This window comes from Mauremys reevesii, linkage group 22 (assembly GCF_016161935.1).
Source record: "Mauremys reevesii isolate NIE-2019 linkage group 22, ASM1616193v1, whole genome shotgun sequence".
Classification (NCBI taxonomy): Eukaryota; Metazoa; Chordata; order Testudines; family Geoemydidae; genus Mauremys; species Mauremys reevesii.
In genome coordinates this window covers 12,011,128-12,033,340 of record NC_052644.1, presented here as the reverse complement: position 1 = coordinate 12,033,340, position 22,213 = coordinate 12,011,128, and the positions used below count along the sequence as shown (strand labels likewise).

At 49.3% G+C, this 22,213-nt stretch overlaps 1 non-coding gene across 1 annotated transcript; it reads left to right on the top strand.

Annotated features, from left to right (window-relative positions):
* The first annotated feature begins 213 nt into the window (after positions 1 to 213).
* TRNAV-AAC lies at positions 214 to 286 on the top strand. Its single transcript has one exon. It is a non-coding gene; the product is annotated as a tRNA-Val (tRNA).
* The last annotated feature ends 21,927 nt before the right edge of the window (positions 287 to 22,213 follow it).

Sequence of the window (22,213 nt, the reverse complement as noted above, 5' to 3'; positions counted from 1 at the left end):
TGACCTTCCATTCTTCTCCTGCTCTTTGTCAGCAAGGGGAAGAATAAGAAGCTCTCCCTCAAGCTGGAGTCACAAGGGTGACATAAGGATGACTTCCTAAGACCCAGCTCCAGTCCTCTGCTCTACCAGCTGACCTATCAAAGAGCTGCCACCACTTTCCTCTAGGTTTGCCCATCAGTGTGTGCCAGGGCGAGCCCTAGCCAAGTGGATGGAGTTTCTGTAGTGTAGTGGTTATCACATTTGCCTAACATGCAAAAGGTCCTTGGTTCAAAACCAGGTAGAAACATGGTGGTTTCCTCTTCCCAGATCCCCTTGCTGTCTAGGAAGGTACTCCTCCTTCTGCTATTGGCCTATCCTTGGGATAATTCCACCCCCTGCATAACAGAGGGTGCTGATGTCAGTGGAGAAAGTGCTTTGGTGTCAGTCTGGAGAACCTAGAGGATCTGGGCCGTCACCTTTTGGAGGCTTGTGGCTTGGCCTTCTCTGCCCTTGGAGGTTGGCCTATGGGGGCTGTCACTTCCTGCTGGCCTCCTTTGCGTGACTTGCCAAAGGAGGAAGTGAGGCAGGAATGGGGCAAAAGAGGAAAGTCGAGTGGAGGAAGTCAGGGAAGAAGCTGTGCAGCTAAGTGGGGATAGTAGAGCACCACCAGTCGTTCTGCCAAAGCCTGGGGAGGTGCGGTTGGCTGCGGGGAGGCAGGATCCTGTGCCTGCCTCTTGGCATCCCAGGGGTGGCTACTTGCAGGCCAGGAGAGGAAGGCGGGTTCTGGGTGGAAGGAAAAGAAGCAATGGTGAGGCTGAGTGGGCTCCTTTCTGGCTGAGATGGTGGGCTGTGGTGGATCTAGGAGTTGCCTGTAAGCCATAAGTGGCCTTGGTGCAGTGAAAACCACTGCTCCATTCTGGCCGACCTGGGGGCACCATGGATGGCTTGAGAGTGGGGGCAGGGCACTGGCTGTGAGCAAATGGGATCCAGGAAGCCCCAGCCTGCCCCTCCAGGGGCCCAGTCTTCTTCTTCTCTCCTGCCATGGGGAGCCCGGCCTTAAGCCTGCCCTGCCAGCTCCTCCTGGCCTGTCCCTGCTGTTGTAGGAGCAGCAGTGATTTCTATGCTCAAAAGGTCTGTTATACTTCCCCCCCCCACCCGTTTTTGTCTCCTCTCCCTCTCTGAATGCCTGTGAAGTGGCTTTCCCCCTCCCCCTCTCTCCTGGAATGTTTGTGGGATGAATGGGCTGGTTGCAGAGCAGAAGAGCTTCCAAGTAGACAAGGTGTCTGGAATTCTATTTAGGCATTGCTCATCCCAGAGCATGGACACCCAGAGCAGGGACACTGCCCAAGGTGGAGTGTGACCCACCAGATGCAGCCAAGTCATCTCTAGTCGCAGGCCATGAGGAGCAGGTCCTTAAAAGGGGAAGAGGCCATGTGCTCAGGAGTGCACTCACAAGCTTGTACCTCCACTGAATGCCCTTTGCCCAGACCACCTAGCCAGTGGTTCACTGTGTTGCATTTCATTGTGCATCAGGAAGACACACCTTCATCACACCATCCATCACGGCGCTGTGGGACACTTACCTGTTGCATCGCAGGCGGACATGGACAAAGCTCAGCAGTCAATATAATTGGTAGCAGAGTCATTTATTTCTCTCCAGCATACATCTTTATACACTTGAGACAGGCAATCAAGCAATTGCTAATTGGTTAATAAGGTACACACAGGCACAACTGTAACTTCATTGGATAATTGCCATTCTGTATAACCTTCTAATTTATTATCCTGTTTACTGCCTACCAGCAGATAAGAACTAGCCTCGTCCTTGAAGTCTAAACACTCCAGCTCTCACATACCCATCTGCCAAGTTAGCAACATATTCCCACACCTCCCCCCTTTACTCAAAATCAAAACAAGGAAAGGCAATAGCAAAACATTCCCAAGCTCAAAATATCAATACTACAATCTACACAAGCCAAAGCAAAAAGGCAAATAAAAACATCAGCTGCCTAACTAAACCATAACAATATCTTCCGCAGTGCCCTGCTCTCACCTATACATCCCTCCTCCAGGTAATGCAAGTGGCCCAAGGGGGCCAGGAGGGTTCTGCCAATGTGCGTGCCACACAACAGCAACGGCGGCCACACAAATAGCAAAAATACAAAAAGCAAGCAGCAAAAATACACAGCATCCCTAGCATAAAACCTTGCAGTAAATATACAGCCCAGCCACATAGCGACGACATCCATGACCACAGCCAGAAATCTCCCTGTTCCTGGCATTTGCCTCGCTCTGGCAATTCCCTACTTTCTCATAACAACTTTATCTCATCCCTCTGTTCTTGTGACCACGCTACTGTAACTTTCCACCAAAGCAGCATAGGGAAAATGCAACCCCACATCCATATCTCCCCCTCTATTCCAAAACACACAAAAAAGGGGCATGCAAAACAAAGCAAAAAATATAATAACAATAACCAATTAAACAAAACAAAACCAAAACCAAATAATACTTCCTTAATCTATAGGGCTCATCTATAACCATGCAATTCTTAACACATAACATCAACAGCACCAAACAAACAAACATAAAACAACAAAACAAAACAAAACAAATATAAATTCTGCAGGATTCCCCCCTTCTCTATTGCACACCATCTTGTGACAAATTTCTGTTACCAATTGATCCCTCATATGTCAGGTGATCAAACTGACACTGAGGGAGGGGGGGTCCTAGAAAAAACACAACATAAACCACATAAAAATCTTAACAACACAACAATAATTCTGGCCAGAAAAACAAACACCACAAAACAAAACATAAAACACAAAACATAAATTTAAACTCTATAAATAAATGCACGGTACATTAAATGCTATACAGCTAACACCAATTTTCTATAATAGCTAAAAAACAAAAACAAAACTACCCCTACTGGGCAATTAATCATTACTTAAAATATACCAAAACCCTATATAGCTTGCAGGCAAAACAGGGGAATTACTTCATCAGGTAAATCATTTACATTAATACAATTGCTTCCTAGCTTACTTCTAAAATTCAAAGCTAATCACAGCTTAAAATTTTACCATTAACTTCTGCTTTTAAACACTAAAAAAAAAAAACATCACCACTTATATGCCCATAAAACCTAATACAATCTCAATTACATAGCACTATATACATTCTTCAGCTAATGCAAAATTATTTATGGCCAAACAATTGCAAACTAATTTCTTTGCCTACATTTATTTACAAACATTTCAAAACACCAAAAACTTTTCTCTAGCATTTTTACAAAATTCAGCTATTATTCCCTTTAGCAACCACAAAATTAACTTTTTACTCTGCCTTAAATTACTCGCTTGTACTCCAACAACAACCTTTCTCAACTTAAATCACCATTCCAAGTATCCCCCTGAATATTTGAAATTCCCAAGTTTTTGTCTGTAGCCTGGCCACCTGGGCCCGATCCTTTTTTCCTCTTCAGATTCTCTGTCTGTTGCCTACCCGCCTGGGCCCGATCCTTTTTTCCTCTTGCTAAACCGTTCCTTACATGAACACCAACTTATTCCACTATCAATTTAGCTAGGAGGGTGTACTTCTTAACTAGCCCCCACCCTTCTAGTCTCTACTGCAAGCAATTATCTATACTTTCCCACCGTGGGGGCTACATTTTCATGCATAACTTTAATTACAACATCTGCTTTCAACCTATCTATTATAATATAGGCTACATCTAATATCAAGCAATCTTACAGCTACCCATAATCAACACATAACACAAAATTTACAAAAAGTCTAATAAGACTAACAAAAGCACTTTACATAAAGGTACTTAGGGTCACATAAATTCAAAGCCATTCTCCCAAATTACCTAAATTTATGCCTAAATAACCCACAACTCCCCCCTTGAGAATACTCAACAAACCTTTTGGCTGAGTTTTCTCAAACTTGAAAAACAACAAACAATTAGACTCAGAAAGCTGGGCTAATTAATTCCACATTCATCCTCCCCTTGAATCCGGCAGGATTCGGTATGTGAGAGCCCTCACCCCCCAACCTAACCGGTCCACATGCTGGGGAGGGGCACTGCAAATATTCACACTTCCACCCAAACAGTGTCCAAGTATGTCTCTACAACCCCAGATCAGATGGTACTCCCAATATATCTGGAAGGGCAGTGGGCTATCCTGGTGCTCAAAATCACTCCGAATGGCCATCAGCTGGTCATTCAAAATTTCAAACATACTAGCTCCCACGGCAATGCTTTCTCAGCCTCAGTAATAGCCCATACCATCTCTGCCAATAGCTTCTGGGTCATGAAACTAATGACAAAAACAACATGTAACTCACCAACTCCAACCTATACTGGGCTTAGCGGAGCTTCAACAATAAAAACAAAATAAGGGCATATCATTTACAATCCAATTAGGGAGGGCTACCAAAATAGGGGGGGGGCAATACATGCTAAAAAAAATGTATCCAAAACACAGGGCGCAGCCTGTAAAATAAATCCCAAAAGCCAATTAATACCACATTTCTCAGCAGGAGTCCCAAATTTCTTCCTGCCAGTGCACAATTCTTTATTTCTTCACCAGGGTCCGTTCTCAATGTCCTTTTAGTCAGGAATTTCTGGACTTTGGCAATGTCAATGACGTGAGTGTTTTCTCTTCTTTTCCACCACCGTCGTGGGTCAGCTTCTACGGGGGAAAGTTACCAGGACATCATCCTGTAGTAATTTTGCTTCTTTCAAAAAACAAAAAAAAATCCAATAACACAATGGGGGCTGCAGCGGACAAGGGAGAGGTTTGCCAGCCTGTCACCTTGTCCTTTTTTCCTGCTATTTAGAAGCACAATGGAGCTAAACAAAAAAAAAAATTAGGCCAATCATCAGTAGGAAAATTCTCCTGATGTGAAGTGATCTTTTGCAGTAAAAATCATGGGTCCAGGCAGTCAGTCTCCTGGTTGCAAAAATGGCAGGGCTGCTAGGATCTTTGGGCAGCTCTTCCATACCTGTGAAAGGAGACAGCTAACACATTCCGTTAGTGCCTGGCAGGGTTTTGCAGCTCTCATTAGCTTTTTTGGGCCCAGTCAAGCCCCGGCTTTTCCTTGGCTGTCCACCAAGTCTTAGCTGAACGGCGTGTGTCCTTGACTGGGGCGAGAAAAGAATGAGCTTTCTTGGGTTAAATCATTCTGTTCTCTCTCCTTCCCTGCTTGGCTTCTTTTAATCTGTGCAGCCTGTGTCAAAACACCCAGCTGTTGCTGCTCATACCGGAGAAGCATAACGGTTTTCCCGGCACTGTCCCCGGCTCAGACCAGCCAGCGTAGGACGCCTTCTCCAGGCTCCTGCCAAAACAACTTACTTGCTTGTAGGTCCAAACGACCTCTGGGGCCACGGCACAAGCCTCTGCCTGCGCCGTGCACTCCAACGTCTTCCCGTCCAGGGCTCGCTTCCAGCGGAGCACCTCCTCGTCCTGTGCCCGAAGGGCGGTCAGGAGGAGCCTCCCCAACTCCCCCTCTCTTCTTAATAAGTGAATCAGTGCAGCAGGAGAGATTCTTTCCCCCTGTCAGTTCATAATGTGCAATAAAGGCTTCTGTGTTATCTTTTCTTCAGCTGATACAGCGGTACTCACGTTAGCTGCTCTGCCCTTCTCCACCGCGGCTTATAGCCGCCCTTCTCCTCCGCGGCTTATAGCCGCCGCTTTCCTCCGCGACTTATAGCCGCCCCTCTCCTCCGCGGCTTATAGCCGCTCTCCTCAGGGCTCAGGTGCGCCTCTCTTTTCGGACGCCCGGGGGCTTCTCCAGCACTCCCCGCCGCAGCTCCTCCGCTCGCCTCTGGGCTCAGGCTCCCAGCCGCTCGCCTCTGGGCTCAGGCTTCCGACACTATCATCATTCGATTCGAATCACGTCGGGCAAGCACTCCCCACCTCTGGGCTCAGGCTCCCAGCCACTCGCCTCTGGGCTCAGGCTCCCGACACTATCATCATTCGATACGAGTCACGTCAGGGTTAGCCGCTCACCTCTGAGCTCAGGTGCGCCTCTCTTTTCGGACGCTCGCCTCTGAGCTCAGGGCTTCTCCGCCTGAGTCAGGCCACCGACACTTTCATCATTCGATACGAATCACGTCGGGGTCACCATTTGTTGCATCGCAGGCGGACATGGACAAAGCTCAGCAGTCAATATGATTGGTAGCAGAGTCATTTATTTCTCTCCAGCATACATCTTTATACACTTGAGACAGGCAATCAAGCAATTGCTAATTGGTTAATAAGGTACACACAGGCACAACTGTAACTTCATTGGATAATTGCCATTCTGTATAACCTTCTAATTTATTATCCTGTTTACTGCCTACCAGCAGATAAGAACTAGCCTCGTCCTTGAAGTCTAAACACTCCAGCTCTCACATACCCATCTGCCAAGTTAGCAACATATTCCCACACTTACCTTGCAGAATCCTGACATCTCCAGTGCTGAGCCTGTCCTGGGAGAGTGAGTATGTGAGTGTGACCTTCTCCCCTGGTTCTTTGGAGCTTAGCTGTCAGTATAATAAACGTGCTGCTTTCTGCCAAACTCTGATGGGTCATTAGTCCTCCCTACGCTTACTAGCTGGCCCAATTTTGGGTAACACCTGCGATCACCCCAACCCCTGCAGGACAGAGGGTGGTGAAATGAGCTGAGAAAGAGCCTTGGCAGCAGCAGGGGAAAGCTAGAGGATCTGGGCCAGTCACCTTTTGGAGACATGTGGCTTGGTCTCCTCTGCCCTTGGAGGTTGGCCTGTGGAGGTGGCTCTTCCTGCTGGCCTCCTTTGCATGACTTGCCAAAGGAGGAAGTGAGGCAGGAATGGGGCAAAAGAGGAAAGTCGAGCTCAGGAAGGCAGGGCAGAAGCTAAGTGCCTCAGTGTGGCTAAGTGGGGTTAGTAGAGCGTCACTATTCATTCTGCAAAGCCTGGGAGGTGCAGTTGGCTGCTGGGAGGTAGAATCCTGTGCCTGCCTCTTGGCTTCCCAGGGATGGCTACTTGCAGCCCAGGAGAAGAAGGATGGTTTTGGGTGAAAGGAAGACAAGAAAAGCTCTGGGAGGAAATTTGGGTGTGGGTTCTGTGCTCGGGGGGTTGGGGTACAGGAGGGGTGGCACTTACCCCAGGCACTGCAGCTCCCAAAGTGACCGGTACACACAACCCTGCAGCAGCAGCTCCTAGGTGGGCCGTGACAGGGGGTCTCAGTGAGCCGCTACCCGCAGGCGCTGCCTCCAGAGCTCCCATTGGCTGCAGTTCCTGGCCAATGGGAGCTGCGGAGTTGGTACTCAGGGCGGGGCAGTGCATAGAGACCAAGTAAAGACCCTTACAGAGCTGAACCGTGGCCATAGAATCATAGAATCTCAGGGTTGGAAGGGACCTCAGGAGGTCATCTAGTCCAACCCCCTGCTCAAAGCAGGACCAAACCCAACTAAATCATCCCAGCTAGGGCTTTGTCAAGCCTGACCTTAAAAACCTCTAAGGAAGGAGATTCCACCACCTCCCTAGGTAACCCATTCCAGTGCTTCACCACCCTACTAGTGAAAAAGTTTTTCCTAATTTCCAACCTAAACCTCCCCCTCTGCAACTTGAGACCATTACTCCTTGTTCTGTCATCTTCTACCACTGAGAACAGTCTAGATCCATCCTCTTTGGAACCCCCTTTCAGGTAGTTGAAAGCAGCTATCAAATCCCCCCTCATTCTTCTCTTCTGCAGGCTAAACAATCTCAGTTCCCTCAGCCTCTCCTCATAAGTCATGTGCTCCAGCCCCCTAATCATTTTTGTTGCCCTCCGCTGGACTCTCTCCAATTTATCCACATCCTTCTTGTACTGTGGGGCCCAAAACTGGACACAGTACTCCAAATGAGGCCTCACCAGTGCTGAATAGAGGGGAATGATCACATCCCTCGATCTGCTGGAAATGCCCCTACTTATACAACCCAAAATGCCATTAGCCTTCTTGGCAACAAGGGCACACTGTTGACTCATATTCAGCTTTTCGTCCACTGTAACCCCTAGGTCCCTTTCTGCAGAACTGCTGCCCAGCCATTCGGTCCCTAGTCTATAGCAGTGCATGGGATTCTTCCGTCCTAAATGCAGGACTCTGCACTTGTCCTTGTTGAACCTCATCATATTTATTTTGGCCCAATCCTCTAATTTGCCTAGGTCTCTCTGTATCCTATCCCTACCCTCCAGCGTATCAACCACTCCTCCCAATTTAGTGTCATCTGCAAACTTGCTAAGGGTGCAGTCCACACCATCCTCCAGATCGTTAATGAAGATATTGAACAAAACCGGCCCCAGCACCAACCCTTGGGGCACTCCACTTGATACCGGCTGCCAACTAGACATGGAACCATTGATCACTACCCGTTGAGCCCGACCATCTAGCCAGTTTTCTATCCACCTTACCGTCCATTCATCCAGCCCAGACTTCTTTAACTTGCTGGCAAGAATACTGTGGGAAACTGTATCAAAAGCTTTGCTAAAGTCCAGAAATAGCACATCCACTGCCTTCCCCTCATCCACAGAGCTGGTTATCTCATCATAGAAGGCAATTAGGTTAGTCAGGCATGACTTGCCCTTGGTGAATCCATGCTGACTGTTCCTGATCACTTCCCCCTCCTTTAAGTGGTTCAGAATTGATTCCTTGAGGACCTGTTCCATGATTTTTCCAGGGACTGAGGTGAGACTCACTGGCCTGTAGTTCCCTGGATCTTCCTTCTTCCCTTTTTTAAAGATGGGCACTACATTAGCTTTTTTCCAGTCATCCGGGACCTCCCCCGATCGCCATGATTTTTCAAAGATAATGGCCAATGGCTCTGCAATCTCATCGGCCAACTCCTTTAGCACCCTCGGATGCAGCGCATCCAGCCCCATGGACTTGTGCTCGTCCAGCTTTTCTAAATAGTCCCAAACTACTTCTTTCTCCACAGAGAGCTGGTCACCTCCTCCCCATACCGTGCTGCAGAGTGCAGCTGTCTAGGAGCTGACCTTGTCTGTGAAGACAGAGGCAAAAAAAGCATTGAGTACACTAGCTTTCTTCACATCCTCTGTCACTAGGTTCCCTCCCTCATTCAGCAAGGGGCCCACACTTTCCTTGACTTTCTTCCTGTTGCTAACATACCTAAAGAAACCCTTCTTGTTACTCCTAACATCTCCGGCCAGCTGCAACTCCAAGTGTGATTTGGCCTTCCTAATTTCACTCCTGCATGCCTGAGCAATACTTTTATACTCCTCCCTGGTTATTTGTCCAATCTTCCACTTCTTGTAAGCTGTTTTTTTGTGTTTAAGACGAGCAAGGATTTCACTGTTAAGCCAAGCTGGTCGCCTGCCATATTTACTTTTCTTCCTACACATTGGGATGGTTTGTTCCTGCAACCTCAATAAGGATTCTTTAAAATACAGCCAGCTTTCCTCGACTCCTTTCCCCATCATGTTATTCTCCCAGGGGACCTTGCCCATCAGTTCCCTGAGGGAGTCGAAGTCTGCTTTTCTGAAGTCTAGGGTCTCTATTCTACTGCTCTCCTTTCTTCCTTGTGTCAGGATCCTGAACTCGACCATCTCATGGTCACTGCCTCCCAGGTTCCCATGCACTATTGTTTCCTCAACTATTTCTTCCCTGTTTGTGAGCAGCAGGTCAAGAAGAGCTTTTCCCCTAGTTGGTTCCTCCAGCACTTGTACCAGGAAATTGTCCCCTACACTTTCCAGAAACTTCCTGGATTGTCTGTGCACTGCCGTATTGCTCTCCCAGCAGATATTGGGGTGATTAAAGTCACCCATGAGAACCAGGGCCTGTGATCTAGCAACTTCTGTTAGTTGCTGGAAGAAAGCCTCGTCCACCTCATCCCCCTGGTCTGGTGGTCTGTAGCAGACTCCCACCATGACATCACCCTTGTTGTTCATACTTCTAAATTTAATCCAGAGACTCTCAGATTTTTCTGCAGTTTCATACTGGAGCTCTGAGCAGTGATACTGCTCTCTTACATACAATGCAACTCCCCCACCTTTTCTGCCCTGCCTATCCTTCCTGAACAGTTGATATCCATCCATGACAGTACTCCAATCATGTGAGTTATCCCACCAAGTCTCTGTTATTCCAATTACATCATAATTCCTTGAATGTGCCAGGACTTCTAGTTCTCCCTGCTTGTTCCCCAGGCTTCTTGCATTTGTGTATAGGCATGTAAGATAACTCACTGATCGTCCTGGTGTCCCAGTATGGGGCTGGAGCCCTCCCCTCTTGCACTCACCTACTTGTGCTTTCTCCCGATATCCCACTTCCCCACTTACCTTGGGGCTTTGGTCTCCTTCCCCCGGTGAACCTAGTTTAAAGCCCTCCTCACTAGGTTAGCCAGCCTGCTTGCAAAGATGCTCTTCCATCTCTTCATGAGGTGGAGGCCATCTCTGCCTAGCAATCCTTCTTCTTGGAAGACCATCCCATGGTCAAAGAATCCAAACCCTTCTCTCTGACACCATCTGCGTAGCCATTCGTTGATTTCCACGATTCGATGGTCTCTACCCTGGCCTTTTCCTGCCACAGGGAGGATAGACGAGAACACCACTTGCGCCTCAAACTCCTTTATCCTTCTTCCCAGAGCCACGTAGTCTGCAGTGATACGCTCAAGGTCATTCTTGGCAGTATCATTGGTGCCCACGTGGAGAAGCAGGAAGGGGTAGTGATCCGAGGGCTTGATGAGTCTCGGCAGTCTCTCCGTCACATTGTGAATCCTAGCCCCTGGCAAGCAGCACACCTCTCGGTTTTCCCGGTCAGGGCGGCAGATAGATGACTCAGTCCCCCTGAGGAGAGAGTCCCCAACCACCACCACCCTCCTCCTCCTCCTCTTGGGAGTGGTGGTCATGGAATCCCCATCCCTAGGACGGTGCATCTCATGCCTTCCAATCAGTGGAGTCTCCTTCTGCTCTGTTCCCTCAGATGTATCATCCACTCCATCGTCTGCACTAGTACCTGCAGAGAGAACATGAAAACGGTTGCTCACCTGCATCTGTGTTTCTGGTACATGGACATTTCTGGTACGCAGATCATATGGGCCAGCCATTGGCTGCAGAAAATGACGCGGGAGGATGATATAGAGGTGTACCTTCTGGCCTTTGAGAGGACAGCCCTATGGGAGGCCTGGCCTCGAGATCAGTGGTCTGGCGTCCTTGCCCCAATCCTGTGTGGGGAGGCCCATAAGGCCTACTATGATCTGCCTGAAGAGGCTGCAGCAGACTACCCCCAGCTGAAAGCAGAGATCCTGGCCAGATCTGGGGTAACAACTGCAGTGCGGGCCCAGTGGTAGCACGAGTGGAGGTACCAGGAAAACAAAACCCCGCGGTCTCAATTGTATGACCTCATCCATCTCGCACGAAAGTGGTTGTGAACGGAATCCCGGAGTCCGGAAGAGATACTAGAGGTTCTGGTCATTGACCGATACATGAGGGGACGACCGCCAGACCTCCGTGCCTGGGTAAGCCAGAATGAACCCTCCACCTATGATGAGGTTGTTGCACTGGTAGAGAGGTGAAGGATGGCGAGGGAGCTGACCTGACCAGTTAAGGAAGAGGCACCCCGGGTTAAACTAGCAGCACCAAGCCCTAGAGCTCGGGTGACTGGGCCACCAGGAGGGCCCAGATGGAAAAAGAGGGGGGCTGAAGGCCCATCAGAAGCCACAAAGAGTCGGAGCATGGAGGGAGAAGAGGATCATGATGTTAGATTGCCCAAACCAGGAGACCGGGGAATGCCTAGGGCCCCATACAGATGTTATGCCTGCGGGGAGTGGGGACATATAGCTGCACAGTGTCCCAATGCTGAGGAGCCGATGCAGTGTAACCTGGGGAACTGGGCAGTTGCATGCTCCCTAATCCACCTTCTGAGGGTCTCACTAACCCCACATATGTACACAAGACCAGTAAAGCTAAACGGGGTAGAGACCACAGCATTGGTTGATTCGGGGAGTGCCATCACACTTGTCTCGGGGAAGCTCATGAAGTGTAGTCAGCTGCTGCGGGCTAAGCATACAAGGATAACATGCGTCCATGGGACAGTTGGTTATTACCCCACTATCCCAGTAAAAATCGAGATTCAGGGGAACACTACTGAGGTAGCAGTAGGTGTAGTCCCTAAACTCCCATACCCGGTGCTCATAGGGAGGGACTTCCCAGGGTTTGGAAACTTACTCCCAGTAGGAGGATTGGAGAAAGAGGGGAACCCTGAAGTTAGTGAGGCCTCCACAGTGACTGTCAACCCCCAGTCTTCTCTGAAATATCTCCAGATTTATTTTCCATTCCCAGACAGGGTAGAAAGTTGAAAAGGGAAAGGAAGGCAGCTAAGGCCTTGGGAACCCAAATACTGGCCCAAAAGGTAATAGGTAATAATAAAAAGCCAGAGGGTCGCTCTCGTAGGTGGACCCGAGCAGCTGAAAAGGAGGCCACCCAGGAGAGAGAAGCACCCAAGTCTGACCCCCACCCTAACGCTTCTGAACCAGTAGAGGCAACAGAGACTGGGCCCCAGATCTTGGGCAGATTAGCCCCGGAAGAGGAAATTTTAGACGGGACCAGGCTGAAGACCCACGGTACGACAACATTAGAAAGGAGGTGACTGAAATAGATGGGGTCCCCGTGGAAGGGAAAACCCAGGGACCAGGACCCTACTTCATAATGAAGAAGAATCTCTTATACCGGGTTGCACCAGTACAGGGGCTGGAGGTACAGCAGATCCTAGTACCTCAAAAACATCAGAACGCTGTATTAAGTCTTGCTTATAGTCATCTTTTTGGGGGGCACTTGGGGGTAGAGAAGACCCTGGCATGAGTCCTACAATGGTTCTTCTGGCCCGGAGTACATGAAGAAGTGTGGAGGTACTGTGCGTCCTGCCCAGAGTGTCAGCTGCACAGTCTCCGTCCCCACCTGAGGGCACCTTTAGTACCGCTTCCCATCATAGAGGTCCCCTTTGAGCGAACAGCCATAGACCTAGTGGGACCCCTGGAGAAGACGGCTCGGGGCCACCAATATATACTTTTTGTTTTGGACTATGCTACTCGCTACCCAGAAGCCGTCCCCCTGCGGAACATGGCCTCTAAAACAATAGCCAAAGAGCTGGTGAGGATCTTTGCCTGAGTGGGGCTACCAAAGGAGATATTAACAGACCAAGGAACCCCATATATGTCAAAGCTAATGAATGACCTCTGTACACTGCTCCATATACATATCCTGAGAACTTCAGTCTACCATCCGCAGACTGATGGGTTGGTAGAAAGGTTTAACCAAACCCTCAAGGCTATGATAAGGAAGGTGGTAAGTCGGGACCGGAAGGATTGGGACACCCTACTGCCCTACCTTATGTTTGCTATCCGGGAGGTACCTCAGGCCTCAACTGGGTTTTCCCCCTTCGAGTTACCCCTGTGGCATACTAGATATCGCCAAAGAGATTTGGGAAGAGGAACCCAATGAGGGGAGAAATATAATAGAACATGTAATACAGATGCGAGACCGGATAGCCCGGGTCACCCCTATTGTACGGGAACATTTGGAAAAGGCACAGGAGGCCCAGAGAACCTATTACAATTACCAGGCAAAAGCCCGACAGTTCCAACCAGGGGATCGGGTGATGGCTTTGGTACCCATGGCAGAAAGCAAGCTTCTGGTCCAATGGCAGGGGCCCTATGAGGTGGTTGAACCCATCGGGGAAGTAACCTACAAGGTGCGGCAGCCAGGAAGCCGAAAACAAGAACAGATTTATCACATCAACCTTCTGAAACCCTGGCATGCACAAGAGGCGTGCATAACTGTCCAAAAAGACCTAACCCAGGAAAACAAGCCTTCCAAACAGGTGAGAGTGTCTCCCGATTTAACATCAGACCTGAAGAACGAGGTGTCTGAGATGATCTTCCGGAACCAAGATGTGTTCTCGACAAAACCGGGTCGAACAACCGAGACATATCACCACATCGTCACAAACCCTGGGGCCAGAATAACAATGAGGCCCTATCGGGTACCAGTGGCCAAAAGGGAGGAAATAAAAGCAGAAGTAAAAAAATGCTGAAGTTGGGGATCATCGAAGAATCCCACAGTCAGTGGTCCAGCCCAATCGTGCTGGTGCCCAAATCTGATGGCACCACAAGGTTTTGCAATGACTTCCGGCGACTAAACGAAGTATCCCAGTTTGACGCATACCCCATACCTCGCATAGATGAGCTAGTGGACCGTCTGGGGAATGCTCGGTACTTGACTACTCTAGACTTGACAAAGGGGTACTGGCAGATTCCCCTTGCGGAAAACGCAAAGGAAAATACTGCGTTCTCTACACCAGAGGGTCTTTTTCAATATACTGTCTTCCCTTTTGGATTACATGGGGCCCCAGCTACTTTCCAGCACCTCATGGACAAGCTACTACGTCCACATAACAGTTATGCTGCTGCCTACTTGGACGATGTGGTCATTCATACCCCAGACTGGGAAACCCACCTAGAGAAGGTGGAGGCGGTCCTTGATACCTTCAGGCGAGGTGGCCTTACAGCAAACCCTGCCAAGTGCACTGTAGGGTTTATAGAGGCCAAATATCTTGGCTACATTGTGGGAAAAGGTCTGGTAAAACCCCAAGTGAACACGTTGGAGGCCATCCAAAATTGGCCCCGACCACGTCGCAAGAAACAAGTCCGGGCATTCCTAGATGTAGTGGGGTATTACCGACGATTTATCCCCCACTTTGCCACAAGGGCAAGCCCCCTGACAGACCTAGGGAAAGCCCGTGGACCGGATCTGGTGAGATGGTCTGACGCAGCAGAGGAAGCATTCACAGACCTAAGGACTGCCCTCTGCAGTAACTCCATACTGATAACCCCTGATTTCACCAAGGAATTTATCCTGCAGACAGATGCATTGGAAGTAGGGTTGGGGGCCGTTCTATCACAGATGGTCGGGGAGGAGGAACACCCAATTCTCTACCTCAGTAGGAAACTCCTTCCGAGGTAACAAAAATATGCAGTGGTGGAGAGAGAGTGCCTCGCCGTAAAATGTGCCATGGAAGTATTGCGCTACTTGCTCGGACGCAGATTTGTCCTCGTGACTGACCATGCCCCTCTTCAATGGATGCAGCGGAACAAGGAGAACACCACAAGGGTGACCAGGTGGTTCTTATCCCTCCAACCTTTCCAGTTCCGTGTGCAACACAGAGCAGGGAGCCGTCACGGCAATGCCGATGGCTTGTCATGTGTGCACTGTCTGGCTTCCCAAGCTGCCCAACCCCTTCGTGTTGAGCAGGGGGGAGGGATATATGACAGACCCAGGCCAGTGGGGTACAAGAGTCTGGTAGAGGGCAAATATACTGGTCACTCGGTGAGTAGTTTTCTGTTCCCTGAGTGACCAGAGCAGGGTCTGCACTAGAGTAATCAGGAATCTGCTAGAACCAATTAAGGCAGACAGGCTGATTAGAACACCTGCAGCCAATCAAGGCAGGCTAATCAGGGCACCTGGGTTTAAAAAGGAGCTCACTCCAGTCAGGGAGTGGGGAGCCAGAGGAGAGGAAGTGCACATGAGGAGCTGGGAGCAAGAAGCACCAGGAGCTGAGTGGGGGAGAGATAGCTCAGTGGTTTGAGCATTGCCCTGCTAAAACCAGGGTTGTGAGGTCAATCCTTGAAAGGGCCATTTAGGAATCTAGGGCAAAAATTGGTCCTGCTAGTGAAGGCAGGGGCCTGGACTCACTGACCTTTCAAGGTCCCTTCCAGTTGTAGGAGACTGATATATCTTCAATTATTATTATGAGAGGGTGTGCTGCTGGAGGACTAAGGAGTACAAGCATTATCAGACACCAGGAGGAAGGTCCTGTGGTGAGGATAAAGAAGGTGTTGGAGGAGGCCATGGGGAAGTAGCCCAGGGAGTTATAGCTGTCATGCAGCTGGTACAGGAGACACTATAGACAGCTGCAATCCACAGGGCTCTGGGCTGGAACCCAGAGTAGAGGGTGGGCCCAGGTTCCCCCCAAACCTCCCACTCCTGATCAGAGACAGGAGGAGTCAACCCAGACTGTGGGGAAGATCACTGAGGTGAGCAAATCTGCCAATAAGCACAGGACCCACCAGAGTAGAGGAGGGACTTTGTCACAACTTGCTGCCAAATGTACTAGTTATGTGGGATGCTTTGCTGGGTGCAGGTTGTGATCCTACAGTGTTCATCTTAGGTAACTTTTGTGAGTCAGGCCTGGCCTGCTTGATCATACCTGCCAGTGACTTTGCAGCACAGCCATGACCACTGTCTTTTCACTTAACGTGACCTCTTCACACACCTCAATGCTCTCAAGTGGGATATCCCTATGGCATTCAGGCCGCAGATCAGGAACAAGGGCTGTCTTACAATCCTCTGCACAGAATATCATCTTGACAATGGCTTCACTGTTGTGATGCATTTTTAACCCGTTTATATGCACAGTCCAAGGTGCATCCCTGCTGTAGGGCCTGTGTACATTGCAGGTAACAGCATGACCCCTCCCTATCACCTCAGAAGGCCCCTCCCATCAGTTTTGCAATTTGTACTTTTCCATGAGGAATAACACCAGCAGCAGATCACTTGCATCAAATGATCGCTCTCAAGGAGAGAAGAACCCCCTTTATCCCATCGAATTGGGACCAGGGGCAGATTGGTTAACCAAAACCTCGGATAAGCGGATGAATGGGAACGTGCCAGGCTGCAGAGCCATCTAGGGACCATAGGAGAGATTGCCCAATTCCTGACCTGTGTGCGCTGGTTGTGGGGTTAATACGGAGAACCGGATAATGGAGGGTCAGATAAACAGGGTTCTACTGTATTGTGATGATCCCATTCTTTCCGAGCTGCTTGGCTTCTAGGCCATGGCTACACTTGCAAATTTGCAGCGCTGCAGCAGGGTGTGAAAACACACCCTCTCCAGCGCTGCAAATTGCGGCGCTGCAAAGCGCCAGTGTGGTCAAAGCCCCAGCGCTGGGAGCGCGGCTCCCAGCGCTGTACGTTATTCCCCACAGGGAGGTGGAACACAGACAGCGCTGGGAGAGCTCTCTCCCAGCGCTGGCGCTTTGACTACACTTAGTGCTTCAAAGTGCTGCCGCAGCAGCGCTTTAAAGTGCAAGTGTAGCCATAGCCCTAGTGAGGCTTTGCTTCACTATTCCAATCATGGTTGTAGGGAAACTTAATTTAGGTTCCTCCCTGTGAAAGGGAAAGGAAAAGTGAAGTGCTTCATTAAGATCAACCTGACCAGAATGAAATGGTTCCATTTTTTTGTTTCAAAAGGACATTTGGCTTCATAAGTTTATTTTATTTTGGATGAGATTGTACCTTTCATGTTTTGTGGCACACAAGCAGACAGGTTAGAGAATTTATAAAATACTCTTGCTGGACGTTCACAAAGTCTCGCTAATTTGTTTCTTAGGAGCCAGAACAATAACACGTAAGAACCCAAAACTCAGAGGGAGAGAAAGCAGGCTACTGCCTATAACAGGAGGCAAAACTCACTGGGGACCTGCTGACTGGCTGCTGCTATGCCCCAATTGTGTGCTGCCTTACCGAGCTCCCTAGCATGCAAGCACGCCCAGGAACCCTGCCCAACATTTAAAGTCACAGTATTCAATTTTAACACAACCACAAATACAACAGAGGATCAACATTTTCTGTTTTACAAGGCCTCTCCTTTTTTGGAACCCTTGTTTCTAAACATGCCATGTGAGATTTGAATCAAATTTCAGCGACTAATTATCATGTGGGTGGAATCATCATTAATGTGTATTCTGGGTAGTTATGTTGGCTTATTTATGAAATGTGTGAAAACAGGGAAAGCCTCCCCCCACCCCCAATCACACATACACACCACACATTTGCTACCCACTGGTGCTGCCTGAGCAGTAGCATTGTGACATCAGAGACTCAGCACTCCCTCCCTCTGGTTCATTTTCATACTTGGGGAGAATGACTAGCACCCTGGCTGCCATGGCAACAGCTACCTTTGACAGCTGATTGCCCCCTTCTTACCAGATCATCATCACAGACAGGAAGTTTATAATGAAACAGGGCCAGAGCTGGATAACCAGGACAGCCCCCTGCTGTGCTCAGTGGGGTTTGTGCTGCAGTATGGTGCTGTGTTCCTTCGCAAAGGGCAGGTGTTTGCTACTGTCCTCAGTAAGGCCTAGGTGAAAACAAGATGCAAAATTCCAGCTCTTTTTCTTGGATATCGTTTATCTGCTTCTTGCACATTCAGGGTTATAACTGAGAACTTTCACTGACCCTGAAGTTGCATAAAATGAGTTTTGTTTTAATGCAGTTTAATTTAATGACTTTCAATACTCTGATCAACACAGCACTGAGTGGTGAAACAGGGATTTTCACCAAGATAACAATGGCAATAAAATATAGACCAAACCAATGCATGAATAAGAGCTTTGTTGTGTAAACAGCTTGTAGAGGTGCGGACTCACCCCCACAGCGTCTCCTGCTGGTGACTTCTGGGAATTAACTCATTCCGGCTCCAGAGTGCCCTCTGCAAGCCACTGATCCGCCTATCCCCTGACCCCTGTACCCTCCTTGGACCTGGTGCCCCTTTAGCAGGGGTGCTGCCCCCTGGCAATAACCCCTCAGTCTCAGGGTCTCCCCTCCCCGATTAACCCCCACCCACTATCCCCACCTCGCCTCAGTATCAGGCTACTGCCAGTCATCGTCTAGCTCCCACGCCCTGGGGCAGACTGCAGTATCAGCCAGTCAGCACTGGCAAGGAGGGTTTGGACCTGCTGCCTTGGCCTACCCTGGGCTGCCCTCTGCAACCCCCGGACCCTTTGGCCTTCTGCTAGGCCACAGCCTGGGGCTTTCCAGGCTGGAGCTCCCCAGCCCTGCTCCACTCAGGTGCCCTGTCTCTAGTTCCCTGGAGCCAGGCCCTTCTCCCTCAACAGACAGAGACAGACTGATCCTTCTGGCTTCCCTGGCCTTCTTATAAGGTCCTGTTGCTCAGTTTGGGGCATGGCCCCAGCTGCAGCCACTTCCCCCAATCAGCCAGGGTTTTACCGTACCCAGCCCCAGCCCTAGCCCTCTGCAGGGCTTTTCCAACAACTTCCAGGCTGGAGTGGGGGGTCACCCCATCACACAGCACAGAGATAAAAGATTTTCTTTCTATTAAATAAACCAAAGGAAATTAACAAACAAAAAACCCTTCATTTAACTTTACTCACGTTTGCTTTCATCAATAAAATCATTAGGAAATACAAAGTCAAGGTTTTTAAACAGGATGAAAAGGTTACAAAGTGAAGCATTCTCAGGTTAGCAAATGTCCATAAAAGTGTTGCCCTGGCACCCTCAATTCAGTCCTCTTGTGCATTTGCAGGATGATTCAGACTTTAATGACATGATCCCATCCCATAGTATTTTTTTTCCACAGGACCCCTTCCTTATTCAGCGCACAGGGTTTTCTGCTCTGGGGCTGTGTATTGAAGGAGTCTGTTTCCTGTAGGATCCCTGCCTCATTTCTTGCAGAGTTAACGTTGCACAGGCAATGCTCATTCTGGTATTTCCTAACTTGAGAGTGCTTCACTTTGCAGCCTTTTATTCCTCTGTGCATTTCCTAATATTTATAGCTTGCTTTCTGAGGAGAACAGTCTTCATGACAAAGGGCTTAGTTATTTGTGTGTGTGTGTGTGTGTGTGTGTGTGTGTGTGTGTGTGTGTGTGTGTGTGTGTGTGTGTGTGTGTGTGTGTGTGTGTGTGTGTGTGTGTGTGTGATGTCGCCATTATTTCTCTGGTCAGTGTCACTAGTGTGCGCTTTACAAGACAGAGAAAGTAAGGACACTCCCTGATACAAAGCCCCTATGATCTAAGGAAGACTGACACATACAAAGAAAGCAGGAGATGTAAGAAGTAGGACGTTCTTTCTTTCTTTTGATGAATAGTCATTTATTTATTATGAATTATTATTATGATTAAAGAAAGGGTGGTGGGTTGGGGAACTTGTGTGGTGAGGATGTTCTGTGCAGAAGTTTCCATTGTTTGGCACATGCAGCTGATCTGAAGTGCCACGCAGTGCTGGGTTTTGGGTAGCAAGCCCTCTCACAAGGGAAAAGAGCCTTTTCAGAACTCTGATGCAATCTTCTCTTGATGCTCATCATCTATGGTGGACTTTAACCTTAGGTTCATCTCAAGCTCTGTCCACCTATAGAATGCTCTCTGGTGATTTGCTGCCATCTCATGGCATGCCCCATTTCTAGCCAGATGTTTCCAGTCCTTTGTTCCTGTAGAACGTAATGTGGCTGGAACATTAGACTGGAAGAGTTTGCAACAAAAACAGTATGCAGCATTCTGCGTTTTTGAGTATCTAAGTCATGGCCTCTCCACTTTGTCACCATTGGGGATTTCACACCAGGAATGTATTGGATGGAAACTTCTATTTTCATTGTCTTTGGGGAAGATGAAGTTTTTCACTTGCTGTGGCCCAGGCAATACAAGGAAGTCCCTTAAGCTACTGCCCAAGTGGGTCCACAGTCCTGGATCATCTAGACTTAAGAAACTAAACTCAGCAGCAGCTGTTTCTTGCACCTCCACCAAACTCTTCTCTGAGCTACACTTTTCTTCAGGAATGTGCATGGTTACATCCATTTGAGATGGAGATATGGATGCTGCAGTAGCTGCACTCTGACTAACTGGAAGATCAGGCATCTCCTCACCACTCACATCCTCACTGGGGACGGAAGGCTCACCGTGAACATTTGTGTCTCTGTATCTCTGGAGAGCTCCTTCCTGCTTGGACAGAAAAGCTTCCTTTGCTTTCTTTCCTTTTCTGAATGCTGCTCCAGAGGGGCATTTTCTTCTTTCACTAATGACTGCTGTTCTGTGCCAGCTAGAGTGGCTCTCAACACTCCGTTGAAGGGGACAAATAAGCGGGCTGGTAGCAGGTCTGAGCAAGGGAAGATATCAGCGTCTTAAGGGCCTAATCAGCTCCTACTACTTCAGTTGACTGCCTGTTCTCCTAAAGCGGGTTCAGGGAAGCAGCAGGAAAAAGGAAGCTCCCTGACAAGCTGGTGTTAATCAGTCCAGACTCCTGGGGGTGCTCGAGAGGTACATAAGAGGCTCCTCCTCCTCTCTCTCCCTGCAGCTCCTGTTGCTTTCTATTATTCCCTCTCCCCTTTTCTCCTGTCTGCCTGTTATGTCTCTTGTGCCCCGCTTCCTGCAGCACAGCACTCCACCATTTCTGTGTGTCTCGAGCAGAGAGAAAACATATGCACCAGCACCAGACACAATTTTCTACACTCTAGGTCCTAGTGGTGCCCTCCCACAGTCTGGCACCTGAGGCAGCCACCTCAGTTCGCCTCATGGTAAGGCCAGCCCTGTCCTGTGGGCACGGAGAACCTAACTCCTCTTGAGGTCAGCCAGGGAGGCTGGATGTGCACATTGCAGGATATAGACGGTCAGGGCAGCATAATCCACTGAAAAAAAACACGACTTGCTAATTGCAACCCAGGCTCTCACTGTGTGGCTCTTTGTCCTGCCTCTGTTGGCTAGAGCATGAGCAGAGCTTTCTGAGACAGCTGCTGCGGCTGTGGCCAGCCATCGAAGCGCGTTTCCCATCGTCTCTCTTCTGGCTGTGGATGTTTGACTGCAGCAGCCCCGCAGAGGTCCCAGCCTCGCTCTCTAATGTCCATTCTCCCCTTGCTTGCATGGCACTTCATGGACCATAGAGTAGCCTCAGGAAAACATCCCAGCTGTGGACACAGGCACCAGCAACCGATTCCCCAAGCCAAAGTCCCCTTTGCAATCCAGGGAAACAGGCTGGGTTGTCTGGAGCGCAGGGTTTGGCCCATGGTGACTGCAGACCCTGCCCCTGCTGCCCAGCGACTCCTGGGACCCCTCTAGCCCATCAGCACTCGGCTCTCCCGCATTCTGCTGAGCGGCTGAGATCTGGGGGAACAGAAACCTTTGTTAGAGATGGAAAATCTCCTCCCAGGAACACACTGTCAATGGCTGCCAGATGCCATCCCTGTGAAACCCCAAATGTGCAGCCCCTCGGATTCCCACAAGGGAGATCTCAGCTCATTCACTTGTCACCCATGGCCGCAGTCTCTGACAGGGGGAATGAAGAGGGTTTTTTTTGGCCAATGATACCTTCTACAGCGCCCATAACGGGAGGAGGTTTGGCCTTGTGATGTGAGGCCTGGGTCTGAGAATCAGGGCTTCTGGGTTCTGGGGCTCTGGAATGGGGTGTGGTCTAGTGGGTGGAGC